This window comes from Bos javanicus, chromosome 2 (genome assembly GCF_032452875.1).
Source record: "Bos javanicus breed banteng chromosome 2, ARS-OSU_banteng_1.0, whole genome shotgun sequence".
In the NCBI taxonomy this organism is placed as follows: Eukaryota; Metazoa; Chordata; class Mammalia; order Artiodactyla; family Bovidae; genus Bos; species Bos javanicus.
The window spans coordinates 89,773,307-89,791,301 of record NC_083869.1 but is presented as its reverse complement, the minus strand read 5'-3'; the positions used below and the strand labels follow the sequence as shown (position 1 = coordinate 89,791,301).

The 17,995-nt window shown below is 39.1% G+C and overlaps 1 protein-coding gene across 4 annotated transcripts in view; it reads right to left on the bottom strand.

Moving 5' to 3' along the window:
* The window catches only part of CFLAR (CASP8 and FADD like apoptosis regulator), a 58,188-nt gene extending 57,228 nt beyond the window's left edge, over window positions 1-960 (bottom strand). Inside the window, exons 1-2 of one of the 4 annotated variants that reach the window (XM_061381509.1) lie at window positions 575-951; window positions 18-108 (exon numbers count right to left, since the gene is read on the bottom strand). The gene's annotated coding sequence lies outside the window, so the exon portion shown is untranslated. Of the gene's footprint in view, window positions 1-17; window positions 109-574 lie in introns of all 4 variants that reach the window. The other 3 variants (XM_061381543.1, XM_061381503.1, XM_061381534.1) reach the window with 3 other exon arrangements.
* Between the last annotated feature and the right edge of the window lie 17,035 nt (window positions 961-17,995).

Genomic DNA, 17,995 nt, shown 5'->3' with positions numbered 1-17,995 from the left:
CGCGCCCAAACGGGTACCTGGGATCCTAAGAGACTCAGGCGGCCCTCCAGAGAATTGGGGCAGCTCCAGCTGGTCTAGGGCCCAGGGGGCAAACCGAAAATAACAGATCTACGAGGGGAAGGAGAGGGTGGGAGGAACTGAGAGAGTAGCATTGCCATTTATACCCTACGATGTGTAAAACAGCTAATGGGAAGCTGCTGTATAGCACAGGGAGCTCAGCCCCACGCTCCGTGAGCACCTAGAGGGGTGGGATGGGGGCCTGGAGGGTGGGAGGGAAGTTCAAGAGGGAGCGGATGTACTATACTTATGGCTGATTCTTGGTTGTTGTTCCGCAGAAACCAACACAACGCTGTAAAGCAACTGTCCTCCAATTAAAAACTTAAAAATTCATGAACATAATATATATCTCTCTCTCTCTCTCTCTACAGGACTGAGTCACCTGCTAGAAGTCCCACCCCTCCCCTGCCCCCTGCCCCACACCCCCGCCCAGGCGCAGTGCCAGGAAGCGCCAGTCCGGGTGAACTCGAGAGGCAACGTGGGAGGGTCGGGGGTGGGGGTGGGGGGGTGCACCTACCGTCCAGCCTGCGGTGAGGCTCTCCTCTGGGTGCAGCCCAGACTTCACTCCGACGCCTGAAAATCCGCAGGCAAGATGGAGAAAAAGAAACCGAAAGTCTGAAAGCAGACGTGGCTTTCCTGTCCAGTCCGCAAGCGCTCTGGGCTTCCTCTCCCTGGACTTGTCTCTGATCCTATAAAAACTTTTCACTTTATGAAAGTCTGATGGTCCGACATTCACTGTGTTAGACCCCACTCACCCGCCCTTCCAGTAGAACCGGTGCCAGGCCACAGCCCCCTTGTCGTCTATTTCCTGTTTTTACTTCTCTACGTGTTTGCTATGAACTCTGGGCGGTTGCTTACCAAGCAGTTCTAGTTGTCTCTAGCAACAAGCACTAGCAGTTTTGTTGCTGATGTACTGGAAAATAATAAAAAGCAAATGTAAAAGCGCTATATGCTTTAATGCTCACAACTACTTTCTTCTGATTTTTTTTTTAAGTTTCTGAACTTTTCTTGAAAAATATTTAAACTTACAGGAAAGTTGCAAAAATAACTGCAAATGGAAATATTCCATTTCCCAGAGCCCTACTTGGATTTCTATAATACCAGATAACAACATCAGAAGAGGTTTAGCAAAATTTAAGGGGTGGGGGTTGGAGGTGGGAGGGGATAAACTTCACTAAAGTAATCCAGTCAGGCACTAAACAAATAAGCATGCACGCTTATAATAAATAAAAGAGGTTGCTGAGGCTGGTGAGTGAGGAGTAAACAAGTACCCAGAGTTGCTATATTATCTAAAATGTCCAGTTTTCTGTACACCCTTCTGTATCTAAAACTTATAACCAGCAAGGACTTATTGTATAGCATGTGGATCAAAGTTATGTGGCAGTCTGGATGTGAGGGGAGTTTGGGGGAGAATGGATACATGTATATGTATGCCTGTGTCCCTTTGCTTTTCAACTGAAACTATCACAAAACTGTTAATTGGCTATATCCCAATAGAAAATAAACTGTTTAAATTTTTTTAAATATAAAATAAAATGTCCAGTTTCTAACAAAAATTATGAGGCATGCAAGGAACCAGGAAAGTACGATCCAACCATCGGGAAAATAGGGAACAGGAAATGCCTTTGAGAGCAACAGGATGTTGGATTTATCAGAAAAATAATTCAAAGTAGCTATTATAAGCATGTTCACAAAACTAAAGAAAAGCATGATTAAAGTATGACAATAATGTCATACCAAATAGAAATATCAATAGAGATATATTTAGCCCCTAGAGCAGGGATGTGACTTTGTAATTATAGAAATGAAGCAAACAAATTTCTGAATTTGAAAAGTACAATAACTAAAATAACTTTATTAGAGGCTTAACAGGAAACTCAAACTGGCAGAAGAAAGAATAAGCTATCTTGAAGATAGATAGATAGAGATTATGTTCCTAAGAACAGAGAAAAATAAAAAGAGCCTCAGAGAAATGTGGACATCATTAAGAACACCAGCATGTGCATAGTAGGAGTACTAGAAGGACAGGGGAGTGAAGAAGCAACAGAAAAAATATTCAAAAATTAATGGCTAAAAGCTTTCTAAATTTATTGAAAAGCTATCTCACATATCTAGGAAACTCAACAAATTCCAAATGGGATGAATGCAAGAGATCTACAAATACAACATAGCAAAAATGCTGAAAGTCAAAGGAAGAAATCTTGAAATCAGCAAGAGAAAAACGACTCATGACCTACAAGTTAATGCCAGTAAGATTAATAACTGACTTTTAAGGAAAAACAAGAGAAACCAGAAGGCAATATCATAACATACTCAAAGTGCTCCAAGAAACAATCTTATGAAAATAAGTTGGTGAAATAAGGTTAAATGGTTTCCCAAACAAACAAAAACTGAGAGAATTTTTGCTAGCAGATGTGTCTTACAAGAATACTAAAGGACAAAAGCAAATAACAGGTTGAAAGCAATAATCCCAGACAGTAATTCAAATTTATACCAAAAGAAAAACAAAACATCAGAAAAGGCAATTGTATAATAAGAAGAGACAGTATAAATGAATTTTTATTTAAAAAAATAGTGAATGATTGTGCCTGTAACATAAAATTAATACGTGTAATGTATTTGCTAATAACAGCACAAAAGAGGTGGGTGGGAGAAAAGCTACATTGGGATAAAGAAATGATTACAGACTGTAAAGTAGTATAATAACAATGCATTGTTGGTTGTATAACATTAATTGATGCTTTATATATATATATATAATAAAATGCCACAAAGTGGTGGTCACGCAGGAAGAAGGGAGTACAGCTATACACGAGTAATGTTTCTATATAAAACTGGAATTAACTGGTGTAAATCCAAAGCTGCTTCTGATAAATTAAGCTATATATGGTAAACCTCAGAGCAACCTCTGAAACAATTTGAAAAATATATAGTGAAAAATAATTAAAGAAATTAAGATGCTTTATTAGAATATATTTCCTTAATGTAAAAGAAAGCAACAAAAGAGGAACAGAGGGACAAGAAAGACATATGACAAATAGAAAACCAAAAGAAAAATGAGCCATGCAAATCCAGTAACAATAATAACATTAAATTAAAATAGATTAAATGATCCAACCAAAAGGAAAGTTTGCTAGGCTGGATTTAAAAAAATAAAAAATCTATGGAGACTTCCATAGGTCCAACAGTTCTTACAACAATAAATAAGACATAGAAGAATCAACAATGATAGTTGAAAACTTTGACATTCTACTTTCAATAATGGACAGAATGAGACAGATAGTCAAAAAGAAAAATAGAAGGCTTGAGCAATGCCATAAACCAGCTAGACCTAACTGACAGCCATAGAACACTCCACCCAGCAATAGAATGTACATTATCACCATATAGGAATATATATTCAAGTGTACATGGAATATTATCCAGGCTATACCATCTGCCAGGCTCTAAAACACACCTCAATAAATTTAAAGGAACAGAAATAATATAAAGTATGTTTTCTGGCCACAGTGAAATGAAATTAGAAGCCAATAACAGGGAAAATGGGTAAAACTTACAAGTCTGTGGAAAATAAATAACACACTCCTAAGTAACCAGTGGGTCAAAAAGGAAATCAAAAGGAAAATCTGAAAATACTTTGAGGTGAATGAAAATCAAGCACAACATTTCAAAACTTTTGAAGTAGAGCTAAAGCAGTGCTTAGAGAGACATTTATAACTTTAAATGTCCATATTAAGCAAAAAGAAAGATCTCAAATCAATAACCTAAACTTCGACTTTAAGATATGGGTAAAAGAAGAGCAAACAAAACCTAAAGCAGCCAGAAGCAAGAAAATAATACAGATTAAAGTGGAATAGAAAAACAATAGAGAAAATCAATTAAACAAGCAAAAAGCTGATTTTTAATAATTTAGTTATTAATTTTTTAACTGTGCTGGGTCTTCATTGCTGTGCTCAGGCTTTCTCTAGTTGCAGCGAGTGGGGGCTACTCTTTAGCTGTGTTGTGTGGACTTCTCACTGAAGTGGTTTCTCTTGTTGCCGAGCACGCGCTCTAGAGCCTGGGCTTCGGTAGTTGCTGCTCTTGGGCTTAGTTGCCCTGAAGCACGTGGAGCCCAGAGGAGGGCTCAAACCCATGTCCACTGCATTGGCAGGTGGATTCTTAACCAGTGGACCACCAAGGAAGTTCCCAAAAATAATTTTTTGAAAAGGTGAAAAAAATTGCAAATCTTTGGCTACATTGACCAAGAGGAAAAGAAATTTCAAATTACTCAGAAATGAAATAGGGTACATTACTACTGATCCAACAGAAATCAAAAGGATTATAAAGGAACACTATGAATAATTGTACTACAACAAATTAGACAACCTAGATGGACAAATTCCTAGAAAGACACAAATTATCAAAACTGATTCAAGAAGAAATAGACAATTACTCAGATTGTCACTTTGTAGATCTATACAACTAGAGAGTAGCCCTCATTCTCCACAGGTAGAGAAAGCCCTTGTGCAGCAATGAAGACTCAGTACTGCCAAAAATAAAAAAATAATTAATTAATTTTTAAAAGGTGAAGAAATTTAAAAATCTACCCACAAAGAAAAGCTCAGACTCAGTTTCATTTGTAAATTCTACCAAACTCTTAAGGAAGAATAATCTTTACAAACTCTTCCAAAAAACAGAAGAGGAGTGTATTAGTTTGCTGGGGTTGTGTTAGACAAATTAAAATGGAAACAGTTTTGTTCAGGCTTCAGAAGTAGGAGAGCAGGCCTCTGACCGACTTCTGACCCTTCCTGGACTACATACCTGCCTGCAAGCATACCAACTGTTACCACCAAATCAAGTGGCACTTTAGATAAGAAAAGGAGTGGGTTCTGGAATTTCTTGAGCCCTGTGGACCTGTCTAGCCTCTGGGGTCTGGAAAATCTTGTGGCTCACAAGGTGAAACAAACAGCATTGTAAAAGTTACAGAAAAGCCAGAACTGCGTTTTTTCATGCAAACTGACTATGATATCAGTTTGCAGCTTGGGATTATACGTGGGAGCCCCCCAAAATTTGAAGTCTCACACATGGAGTGGATGCACTGCAAAACAAGTTGCCATAACAAAAACACCACAGACTAGGAAACATAAACAACAGAAAATTATTTCTCACTGTTGTAGAGGTTAGAAATTTGAAGCCAAGACATCAGTAAGGTTGGCTACTTCTGAGGCCTCTGTCCTGGACTTTAGATGGCAGTCTTCTCGCTGTGTCCCAACAAGCCGTTTCCTCTGTATGCCGGTGTCTTTCTGCATGTTTTCTTATAAGGACACCAGTCGTACGGGATTAGGGCCATCCTAAAAGCCTCATTTTAACTTTACCTCTTTAAAGACCTTATCTGTGACTACAGTAACATTGCGAGGTCCTAGGAATTAGGGCTATGGATACCAGGGAATCCACAACTTTATAAAGGGCATCTAAACTTAGGAATAAGTTTAAAAAAAAGAATTATAAAATAGTGTGGTACTGGCAGAAGGATAGATACATAGATCAATGAAACAAAATGAAGAGCCCAGAAATAAACCCATATATGTATGGTCAATTGATTTTAGACAAGAGCGCTGAGATTATCCAATGGGAGAAATAGTCTTTTCCACAAATAGTGCTGGGACAAATATATTTCCATGGGTCAAAGAATAAAGTTGGACCACTATTTCACACCATATATAAAAATCAATGTGAAATTAATCAAAGACTTAAGCATTAGAGTTAAAACTATACATTTTTAGGAAAAACATAGGGGTAAAACTTAATGATCTTAGATTTGGCAAAGGATTCTTAGATATGACCCCAAAGACTTAGCAACAAAGGAAAAAATAGATAAATGTGACTTCCTCAAAATTAAAACCTTTCATGCTTCAAATGATACAATCAGGAAAATGAAAAGACAACCTACAGAATGTGAGTTAGGGCTTTAATATATGCTCTGGGGTAGGGACAGGGTGTAGGACACGATTTAACCAATAAAAAGAAAGGAATACTCTCCAACTCAGTTTATGAGACCGTTATTACTATAATACCCAAAACAGACAAAGACATCACGGCAAAGGAAACTGCAGGCAGTATCTTATGTATATGGATGCAAAAGTCCTCAACAAAATAATAGCAAACTGAATCCAGTAACATTTAAAAATAAGTGTGGTTTCCACCACAACCAAGTGGGATTTATCCCAGGGGTGCAAGGTAGGTTTAACACACCCATAAAATTAGCAGGATTTTTCAAGGTTCATCCATATTATGTCATGTATCAGTAACTCTGTTCTTTTTTATGGCTGGGTAATATTTCTTTGTATGAATATAACACATTTTGTTTAGACATTCATTAGTAGATGGAATTTGGGTTGTTTTTGGCTAGAATACTGCTATAAACATTTGTGTATAAGTATTTTCATGGACATACATTCATTTCTTTTGAGTTTATACCTAGGAGTAGAATTGCTGGTTTATACAGTAACTCTAATTTAATCATTTGTGGAAGTTCCAGGCTGTTTTCTAAAGTGACCACTCCATTTCTCATCCCCACTAACAGTATATGAAGTTTCCAATTTCTCCACATCCATACCAACACTTGTTATTATCTGACTTTTTGATTCTAGCCAACCTAGTGAGTATTAAATGGTATCTCATTGTCGTTTTAGTTTGCATTTCCTTGATGACTAATGATGTTGAACATTTTTTCATGAGCTTATTGGTCAGTTGTATATTTTTCTTGGAGGAATGTCTATTCAGATCCTTTACCCATTTAAAAATTATTTGTCTCTTTATTATTGAGTTGTCAGAATTTTTTATATTTTCTGGATACAAGTCCCTTATTGAAAACGGTAAAGAATTTGCCTGCAATGTGGGAGACTCTGGCTTGATCCCTGAGTCAGGAAGATTCCCTGGAGAAGGGAATGGCAACCCACTCCAGTATTCTTGCCTGGAAAATTCCATGGACAGAGGAGCTCGATGGGCTAGTCCATGGGGCTGAAAAAAGCCGGACATGACTGAATGACTAACACTTTCACTTTCACTTGTAACTATTTTCTCCCATCCTCTACTGCCTTCGAATGTTAGTGTTCCCAATTCTTGGGCCTTCAGACTTGAACTGGGACTTATACCACCGGCTTTCCTGGGTTTTTAGCTTGCAAATCATAGGATGTAGTTTCCATAACCAATGAGGTGATTCCTCAAAATAAATCACTTTAAATCTCTTTATACATCATTGGTCCTATTTTTCTGGAGGACTATGACTAGTATAAGAAGTATGTAGCATCTTTTCATTATTCTTAGGTATTCTGAAATTTCACAGTACATGCTGTACATCCACTATTTGACTTCACTGTGCTTCACACTCAGAGTCTTCAATCTGGAAATACATCCTTAAGTTCTAGGAGACTTTAAATATTTAGCTGGTGATCTGTCCTATCCATTTTTCTCTGTTTCTTTTATTTTCCTTCCTTCCTTTCATTTTTTCCTTCTTTTTTACATTGCCCCTCCTGAACTTGCTCTGTACTTTTTGTCCTATTTTTTCTTTGTCTTTCATCTTTATTTTTCTGTTTTTCTATTTTCCAACCCTTCTATTAAGGTTTTCTTTTCTTTTTTTTAATCCCAGAGTTAAGAATAATAATGTAGTTAAGGCTCCTTGAATGTTTAAAGATTGTGAAATGCAAAAGAATTCAGAAATGTGCACTAAACATAAATACATACATTAATAAAGAATGGTAAATCAAACATCCATGTAACTGCCACCCAAAGGCACAAAATAGGATCATTTCAGAGCCCCCTGTGTGCCCATCCTTTATCATAACCCACGTTCTCCCCTAAGAGGTAACCACTCTCTCAAATTTGGAGATAAGAATTTTCTTGACTTTATAAGTTTTACCATTTACATATGCATCTCTAAACAATATAGCTTAGTTTTTACTATTTTTGCGCTCTATACAGATGAAAACAAACCATATTCATTTGTGCCTTTCTTTTTATGCTCAATATTATGTTCATTGAGATTTATTGTGTTGTATGTCAGTACAGTTAATTGATTTTCATTGCTGTATACTATAAAATTCTTAGAAGAAAACAGAGTAGAAAAATCTTTGAAACTTTGGAGTAGGCAGAGATTTCTTAGAGCACAAACAAGCACAACTCATAGCAGAAAACATTTACAAATCAAAAATTTTAAATCTTTCCTTGAAAATATCCTCATTGAAAAAAAATAAAAATAGGACTTCCCTGGCAGCCCAGTGGTTAAGACTCTGCACTTCCACTGAGGAGCGTGGATTTGGATCCCTGATCGGGGAACTAGATCTCAAACACCAAAACTAACAGTTTGCATGCTACAACTAAAGATCCTGGGTGCCACAACTAAGGCCTGGAGCAGCCAAATACATAAATAAATGTTTTGTTTTGTTTTATTTAAAGAAATGAAAAGGCAAACCATAGATTTGGGCTTCAATATATATCTTCAAAGGACATAAAGCCTGAATATATGAAGAATTCTTACTCTGAATAATAAATCAAATGACTCATTTTTTAAATGGGCAAAAACTTTGCCCAGACACCTCACAAAATAGGATACACAATGGCCAATAAGTGTATGAGAAACTACTCAATATCATTAGTTATCAGAGAAATGAAAATTAAAAGCCTACAGGAATGGCTAAAATCCAAACAGTTGACAATACGAAGAATCAGTAAGAATGTGAAATAACTACAACATACGTTACTGGCAGAAATGTAACATAATAAAACTTGGGAAACAGTTTAGCTATTTGTTATAAAGTACACTTCAGTTCAGTTCAGTTCAGTCGCTCAGTCCTGTCCGACTCTTTGCGACCCCATGAACCACAGCACGCCAGGCCTCCCTGTCCATCACCATCTCCCGGAGTTCACTCAAACTCACGTCCGTCGAGTCGGTGATGCCATCCAGCCATCTCATCCTCTGTCGTCCCCTTCTCCTCCTGCCCCCAGTCCCTCCCAGCATCAGAGTCTTTTCCAATGAGTCAACTCTTCACATGAGGTGGCCAAAGTATTGGAGTTTCAGCTTTAGCATCAGTCCTTCCAAAGAACACCCAAGACTGATCTCCTTTAGAATGGACTGGTTGGATCTCCTTGCAGTCCAAGGGACTCTCAAGAGTCTTCTCCAAAACCACAGTTCAAAAGCATCAATTCTTTGGCGCTCAGCCTCCTTCACAGTCCAACTCTCACATCCATACATGACCACTGGAAAAACCATAGCCTTGACTAGACGGACCTTTGTTGGCAAAGTAATGTCTCTGCTTTTGAATATGCTATCTAGGTTGGTCATAACATTCCTTCCAAGGAGTAAGCGTCTTTTAATTTCATGGCTGCACTTAGCATATAATAAAACAAAAGCCCTCCTAAGCACTACTCAAGAGAAATAATATGTAATATATATACAAAGGCTTGCATATTAATTTTTATAGCAGCTCCTCTAATAATAATCCAAAACTAGGAATAACTTAAATACTCGCCTAAAGGCAAATGGATAAACCATGTGAGTATATCTATAAAATGGAACAGTAGTCAGCAGTAAAAAAGGAAGAAACAGAAGGGGCTCAAGAAGGTGGAGGAGTAGGTGGACATGGAGTACATCTCTCTCCATGGATGTATCAAGAATACATCTATAGATGCAACAGTTCTCACAGAATACGACCTGAATACTAGCAGGAGTCCCTGACCACTGGAAAGAATTATATGGATACTTGCATATCTGGGTAGGACAAAAGAAAGAAAGAAGGAAGAGGAGAGTCAGCACTGGCCGAGCTGAAGCAGAGGAGAGATTCCCACATCCAGAGGAATCAGTTGGGACAGAAAGGAAAGCATTTGAGGCTATCAGAGGGTGAAGGAGCTGATCCATGACAGCCTGAATAAAGTGAAAACCACACAGACAATCCGAGCCGCGGCCCTACATAACCTGTCCCAGGATGCACGTCCACCGATGGCACATGGCAGCTGGGAGCTGGAGCATGTAGCTGCTGCTGCTGCTAAGTCGCTTCAGTCGTGTCCGACTCTGTGCGACCCCATAGACGGCAGCCCACTAGGCTCTCCCGTCCCTGGGATTCTCCAGGCAAGAACACTGGAGTGGGTTGCCATTTCCTTCTCCAATGCGCGAAAGTGAAGTCACTCAGTCGTGTCCGACTCCTAGCGACCCCATGGACTGCAGCCTACCTGGCTCCTCCGTCCATGGGATTTGCCAGGCAAGAGTAGTGGAGTGGGTTGCCAGACTGGAGAGCAAACTCAGGGTGAGGACTGCTACTGATTGCGAGGAGATGACCTGAAGAAAAGGAGGAACTCTGCAGCAGGGAATGCCTTTTAAGGGAAACGGGGCGGCTCTGGAAGCAGGGCGCTACTGCTGACTCACATGCAGGGGGAGGAGCCATCAATGTAGCTCTCTCTTCCCCAGCACTGGCCCCTGAGCAATAGAGAAGGATCCCAGCGAGGGCAGCCCTTCAAACACCAGCTGCCAGAAGCTAGAAAAGACTCCTAATAGAGTCGTATCTCTTGTGCCCATGGCCACCGGCTTCCCTGTGCACTTGGTGCTATGGGAGTCTCCACGATCCAGGCAGCCATGCCATCTCCACTTCTGGTCATCACTCGGGCGGACCCAAGTCCTCCAGGGCAGCCTTGGGAGTAGACTCTTATGGATGGCCAGCAGGTAGATGTGGGGATAAAACCACAATTGAGCTCCAGGGGCAGAGTGCCTAAGGAAGAAGATCAAAAACCTTTTCATCAGCCGCACAAACTGCAGATTAAATCCATACAATCAACTAGGTAGACTCTGTGTCTGTGGAATATTTGAAGACACAGAATGTTCCCTGAAAAGAAAACCCTCTAGCTCTGGCAGCTGCAGACATTGGGGACAAGCATACCCAGCAGTAGGGCCAGATCAGAGTCTGTCCTCACAGCAGGTTGACCAGCTTTCCCCGGGCACTGGAGGGCCTCCTAGGGAAGTGGAGATGGGCTGTGGCTCACAGTGAGGGGAAAGGATGCTGACAGCTGAGACCTGAGAAAATATTTATTATTATTCTTATGTTTTGATTCCTTCTGTTGTGGGTTCTGGTTTTTTTCCTTTTTTGTTGTTTTTGTTTTTGTTTCTCTCTCTCTCTATTTTCTCTGTTGTGGTTGTTATTTTTATTACTATTATTATTTCTATTTAGGTTTTTGAGATTTTTTTAAATCTTACTTTTTATTTTATATATTTTATTTCTGTTTAGCTTTCTGCTGTTCTGTGCTTTTTTGGCTTGTTTTGTTTGTTTTCTGGGGGTTCTTTTTGTTGTTGTTGTTTTTCTTTAATATATGTGGATCTTTTTTACATACTTCTGTTTAACTTTGCATTTCTATTTTTTCTTTTTTACCCCCACCATTTTTGTTTGTTTTGTTTTCTTTGCTTTATTGTTCAGTTGGCACTCTGCTTTGGTTTTGTTTTCTGTTTTAGTTAGTTTTGTTTTTAACTGATTGATTTAATTTTTGTTTCTTTTGTTCATCAGGTCAAAAGAACTGACCTGACTTTGTTGGACTCTTGGGTTTTGTTTTCCTTGGTCTGTTTTGATTTCTTTTGTGTATATATGGGTGTGTGTGTATGTATGTTCCTTTGTTTTTGTTTCTATCTGCCTGATTTTTCTTTTACCCTTTGTCTGGATTTTGTATTTTGCTTTTTTTGGGGGGGGGGGTGGGGAGGTCTGTTTGTTTTAATCCCTTTTATTGCCATGACGGCTTCTGGGGTCTTGGTTCCCTGACCAGAAGTTGGGCCTGAGCCTCTGGGATGGGAGCACTGAGTCCAGGATGTTAGATCACCAGAGAACTTCTGACCCCAGAGAGTATTACTCAGAGAGAACTCCCACGAAGACCTCCACCCAAATCCAAGACCTGGCACCACTCAACTGCCTGCAGTACTGCAGCACTGGACACCTCACCTAAACAACAAGCAAGACAGGAACACACACCCAACCACCAGCAGACAGGGCTACCCACAGACACCCCAAAACATATCACCTCACATGGCCCTGCCCATCAGAGGGAAAAAACTCCCCTCCCACCAGGATGCAGGCACAAAGCCTTCAGAAGCCACCAACCAACCTCATCCGTCAGGGGAAGAAACCAGAAACAACCCTTTCTTTCTTCACTTCTAGGAACCAACTCTCTCCAGATATATCTCCCACCTCTCTGAGCTTTCCTTCTCAATCTCTTTACAGACTTTCTTTCATTTGTCCCTTAAATAATGGTTCTGTCTTTGACTCTCTTCTTTTTGTCAACTAGAATTTAATTATCTTTTGTTTTAATGGTCATATATCTCTCTACTGGTAGTCTCTTTAAATTGAGGAGACAGAGTGGCTAGAGTTCACAGGGCAAAGTCCCAGGGTGAGAGTGTCCCTCAAGTTTTCAGCTGAATACGAATTAGTGCATATGAGGAAAGAAATCATCCAATTCTGGGGAAGAACTACCTGACAGGAACAAAGGAAACAATTCTCAAAGCTCATACAGGGACAAAAATAGTTCAAATTCATATCACACAAAATGGAAAATCTTTTAATTTGTGTTTCATTAAGTAGTAGAGAAAAATTAGTCCTAGACTCACAGTTCCATAAAACAAAGCTGAAGAGCAAGCCTCAGAAAGATTTATCTCTTTGGGACTTCCTTGGTGGGCCAGTGCTTAAGACTCTGCTTTGCCATTTAGGGAATGTGGGTTCAATCCCTGGTCAGGGAAATAAGCCTATGCAGCTCTGCAATGTCTGCAACTAGAAAGTCTGCACACCACAACAAAGACCCTGCATGCTGCGACTAAGACCTGAGTCAGCCCAATAAATAAATAAATATTTTTTAAAGAGTTAACTATTTATAAATAATTTAACTGCATTTCCAGACCAAAACTCAAAAATACAGGAATATCCAGCACCTAGAAATGTAAAGTTCACAATGTCTAGCACTTAACTCAAAAATTACAAGAAAATGCAAGGAAACAGGAAAATACAAACCATAAGGAAGACAACAATCAATCAATAAAATCAGACTCAGAAAAACCATAGCTTATAGAAGTAGAGGACAGGGATATTAAAACAGATACTATTCTATATGTTTAAGAAGGTAGAGGAAATATTGAGCATGTTCAATCAAGATATGAAAGATTTAAAAGACCCATATTAAAATCCTAGATGCAAACTACAATGTCTGAGGTGAAAAATATATTGCATGAGGTTAGCAGCAGATGAAATATGCAAAAGAAAACATTAGTGAATCTGAAGGCAAAACAACAGAACTATCCAAAATGAAACACATGAAGGAAAAAAAACTATCAGGGAAGTTTAATAAAACTTTAAACAACCTAAAATATAGGCAATTGGGGCAGAAAAAAACACTGGAATAAACAGTGACTGAAAACTTCAAATTAGATAAAAACTATAAACCCATAGACCAAAGAAACTCAATGAAACACAAATACAAGAAACATGAATAAAATGGTACCAAATAACACAAAAAGTTGCTTTAAACCAGTGATATGAAATGACTGACTGATCACCCTATCCCACAACTTTCCTTTTGGACCAAAACTGACTGAACAATAGACATGGTATTCCTGTAACTTCGACAAAATATGAAGTTTAGGGTCTGCTCCATTCCAGACTCTTTAAACGAATCAGATCAGCCCTAAAACATGAGATCCAGTCTCAGGCAATACCAGCTGTCTCCAGCTCTCATTCAGATGGTCTGTCATTTACTGTCCAGAATTGTCCTATTTATGTTCTTTGCCTTCCTGGATTGACAGTCCCCTTGAATTTTAATCTATGTACACTCTCTTTGTAATTACACAATCCATTTGGAAAGGATTTCCTATTTCTGGCTCTCAGCACTCTGTTCAGACCTGACTTGGAAATGTCCCCTACCCCAGTCTTCAGGAGCTAAACCAGACAGGCCACGACCATTTTTACCAGTTTTTCTATGAAAAGTTTCTGGGAAATTTTTAAGAGAATAGGTCTTAAAAGTTCTTATAGCAAAGAAAAAAAGTGTTTAACTGTGAATGATGGATGTTAACTAAACTTACTGTAATATATACATACACCAAATCATAAAAGTTGATGCTGTTAAAGTGCTACACTCAATATGCCAGCAAATTTGGAAAACTCAGCTGAGGCCACAGGACTAGAAAAGTCAGTTTTCATACCAATCTCTAAGAAGAGCAATGCCAAAGAGTGTTCAAACTATAGCACAATTGCACTCATTTCACATTCTAGCAGAGTAATGCTCAAAATTCTCCAACCTAGGCTTCAAAAGTATGTGAACCCAAAACTCCCAGATGCTCAAACTGGAATTAGAAAAGGCAGAGGAACCAGAGATCAAATTGCCAGCATCTGCTGGATCATAGAAAAAGCAAGGGAATTCCCGAAAAACATCTACTTCTGCTTCATTGACTACACTAAAGCCTTTGACTATATGGATCACAACCAACTGTGGAAAATTCTTAGAGGTAGGAATACCAGACCACCTGACCTGCCTCCTGAGAAACCTGTATGCAGGTCAAGAAGCAACAGTCAGAACTGGACATGGAACAACAGACTGGTTCAAAATTGGGAAAGGAATACATCAAGGCTGTATATTGTCACCCTGCTTATTTAACTTATATACAGAGTACATCATGTGAAATGCTGGGCTGGATGAAGCAGAAGCTAGAATCAAGATTTCTGGGATAAATATAAATAACCTCAGATATATAAATGACACCAGCATTATGGCAGAAAGTGAAGAGGACCTGAAGAGTCTCTTGATGAAGGTGAAAGAAGAGAGTGAAAAGCCTGGCTTAAAACTCAACATTCAGAAAACTAAGATCATGGCATCTGGTCCCATCACTTCATGGAAAATAGGTGGGGAAACTATGGAAACAGTGACAAACTTTATTTTCTAGGGCTCCAAAATCACTGCAGATGGTGAATGCAGCCATGAAATTAAAAGACGCTTGCTCCTTGGAAGAAAAGCTATGACAAGCCTAGACAGCATATTAAAAAGCAGAGACATTACTTTGCCAACCAGGGTCCATATAGTCAAAGCTATGATTTTCCAGTAGTCATGTATGGGTGTTAGAATTGGACCATAAAGAAGGCTGAGTTTCAAAGAATTGATGCTTTTGAACTGTGGTGTTGGAGAAGACTCTGAGAGTCCCTTGGACTGCAAGGAAATCAAACCAATCTATCCTAAAGGAAATCAACCCTGAATATTCACTGGAAGGACTGATGCTGAATCTCAAACTCCAATACTTTGGCCACCTGATGCAAAGAGCTGACTCATTTGAAAAGACCCTGATTCTGGGAAAGATTGAGGGCAGGAGGAGAAGGGGATGACACAGGATGAGATGGTTGGATGGCATCACCGACTTAATGGATATGAGTTTGGGTAAATTCAGGGAGATGGTGATGGACAGGAAAGCCTGGCGTGCTGCAGTCCGTGGGGTCACAAAGAGACAGACACAACTGAGTGACTGAACAATGACAACAACCAAATCATTATAATGTATACCTAAAACAAATACAAAGTTATATATCCATCATATCTCAATAAAAATATTTCCATAAATAATTTAAACCTTCTAATCATGTGACCAAATGCTAAGCAAGCAATGTTGGGATCCACCTGGGTGTTATGAAAATTTCAGCAGGTTGAAAATTGGGAATTTCAATAGCATTTGTTATATAAATTTGGAGAATGAATTGAAATATGTCCTCACATCAAATATGCCTTAAGAGAAATACCTGTATTCTTGCTGCTGAAATCATAATTGAGCAATAAATGCTAATGCTATTGGCACAAATACTAACCCTACAATAGGGCATTTTTGTATAAATAAAGTTGAAGAAAGTATTTGGGCAGCTTTTACATTACTGAAAGGATTAAGTTTTTGGAATTGATGGCTTTTATAGTTGTTACTAAAAAATTTTCCTTCTCACAGTGAATTTCTAATCATGTTGCTCTTTGTTAAAAACACCTGGTCACACTTCTGCTGTATAAAAAATGCTTACCTGTAGTCACATGTAGCTTATGTGTTCAATCCTAAAATAAGTCAGAATGGGTGGTGCAGCTTCACTGGTCCCAAAGGAGGCTAAAACCAAAGAAGTTTTGAAACACAACTTCATTTTTATTTTGGTGAACCTTTGGATCCATCTGGACCAAGAATGGGATGACAAGGCAATAGTGAGAAGATAAAGATGAAAATACCTGGTCTTAGTCTCAAGGAATTAACAAGGTAGAGGCAAGATAACAGTCAGGCAAAGTAGAATTAGGCTGCTCATGCTCAGTCATGTCTGACTCTGTGCAACCCTTTGGACTGTAGCACACCAAGCTCCTCTGTCGATGGGATTTTACAGGCAAGAATACTGGGGTGGTTTGCCATTTCCTCCTCCAGAGGATCTTCCTGACCCAAGGTTCGAACCTGTGTCTCCTGTGACTCCTGCATTGCAGGCAGATTCTTTACTGCTGAGCCAAAAAGCCAGCTTTCATTCCAGTCCCAAAGAAGGGCAATGCCAAAGAATGTTCAAACTACCATACAGTTGTGCTCATTTCACATGCTAGTAAGGTTATGCTCAAAATCCTTCAAGCTAGGCTTCTGCAGTATGTGAATCAAGAACTTTCAGATGTACAAGCTGGGTTTAGAACAGGCAGAGGAACCAGAGATCAAATTGCCAACATCTGTTGGATCATAGAAAAAGCAAGGGAATTCCAGAAGAGAAACATCTACTTCTGCCTCACTGACTATGCCAAAAAGCCCTTGACTGTGTGGATCACAATAAACTGTGGAAAATTCTTAAAGAGTTGGGAATACCAGACCACCTTACCTGTCTCCTGAGAAATCTTTATGCAGATCAGGAAGCAATAGTTAGACCAGACATGGAACAGCAGACTAGTTCAAAATTGGGAAAGGAGTACAATAAGGCTGTATATTGTCACCTTCTTTATTTAACTTATATGCAGAGTACATCATGCGAAATACCAGGCTGGATGAATCGCAAGCTAGAATCAAGATTGCCAGGAGAAATATCAACAACTTCAGATACGCAGATGATACCATTCTAATGGCAGAAAGTGAAGAGTAACTAAAGAGCCTTTTGATGAAGATGAAAAAGGAGAGTGAAAAAGTTTGCTTAAAACTCAATATAAAAAACATATATAAGATCATGTCATCCAGTCCCATCACTTCATAGCAAATAGATGGGGGGAAAGTGGAAGCAGTGACAGATTTTATTTTCTTGAGCTCCAAAATCACTGTGGATGGTGACTGCAACCATGAAATTAAAAGATGCTTGCTCCTTGGAAGAAAAGCTATGACAAACCTAGACAGCGTATTAAAAAGCCATTGCTTTACTGATAAAGGTCCGTCTAGGCAAAGCTATGATTTTTCCAGTAGTCATGTATGGATATGAGAGGTGGACTATAAGGAAGGCTGAGTGCTGAAGAATCAATGCTTTCAAATCGTGGTGCTGGAGAAGACTCTTGAGAGCCCCTTGGACTGCAAGGAGGTCAAACCAGTCAATCCTAAATGAATACTGAATATTCATTGGAAGAACAGATGCTGAAGCTGAAGCTCCAATATTTTGGCGACCTGATGCAGTGAGCCAGCTCACTGGAAATGCTCCTGATGCTGGGAAAGATTGAGGGCAAAAGGAGAAGGGGACAGCAGAAGATGAGATGATTAGATAGCATCACACACTCAATGGACATGAATTTGAGCAGACTCCAAAAGATAGGGTAGTTTGGTGTGCTGCAATCATGTGGTCCAAAGAGTTGGACATGACTTAGTGACTGAACAACAACAAAAATGGAATGAGGTAAATTGTAAATTGAGTATAAGCATTGTGCTGAGGGCTTGAAGAAATGGGGCTTATTATATATGTGGCAGGAGTTAGGTTTCAGTAAGTAAGACGGA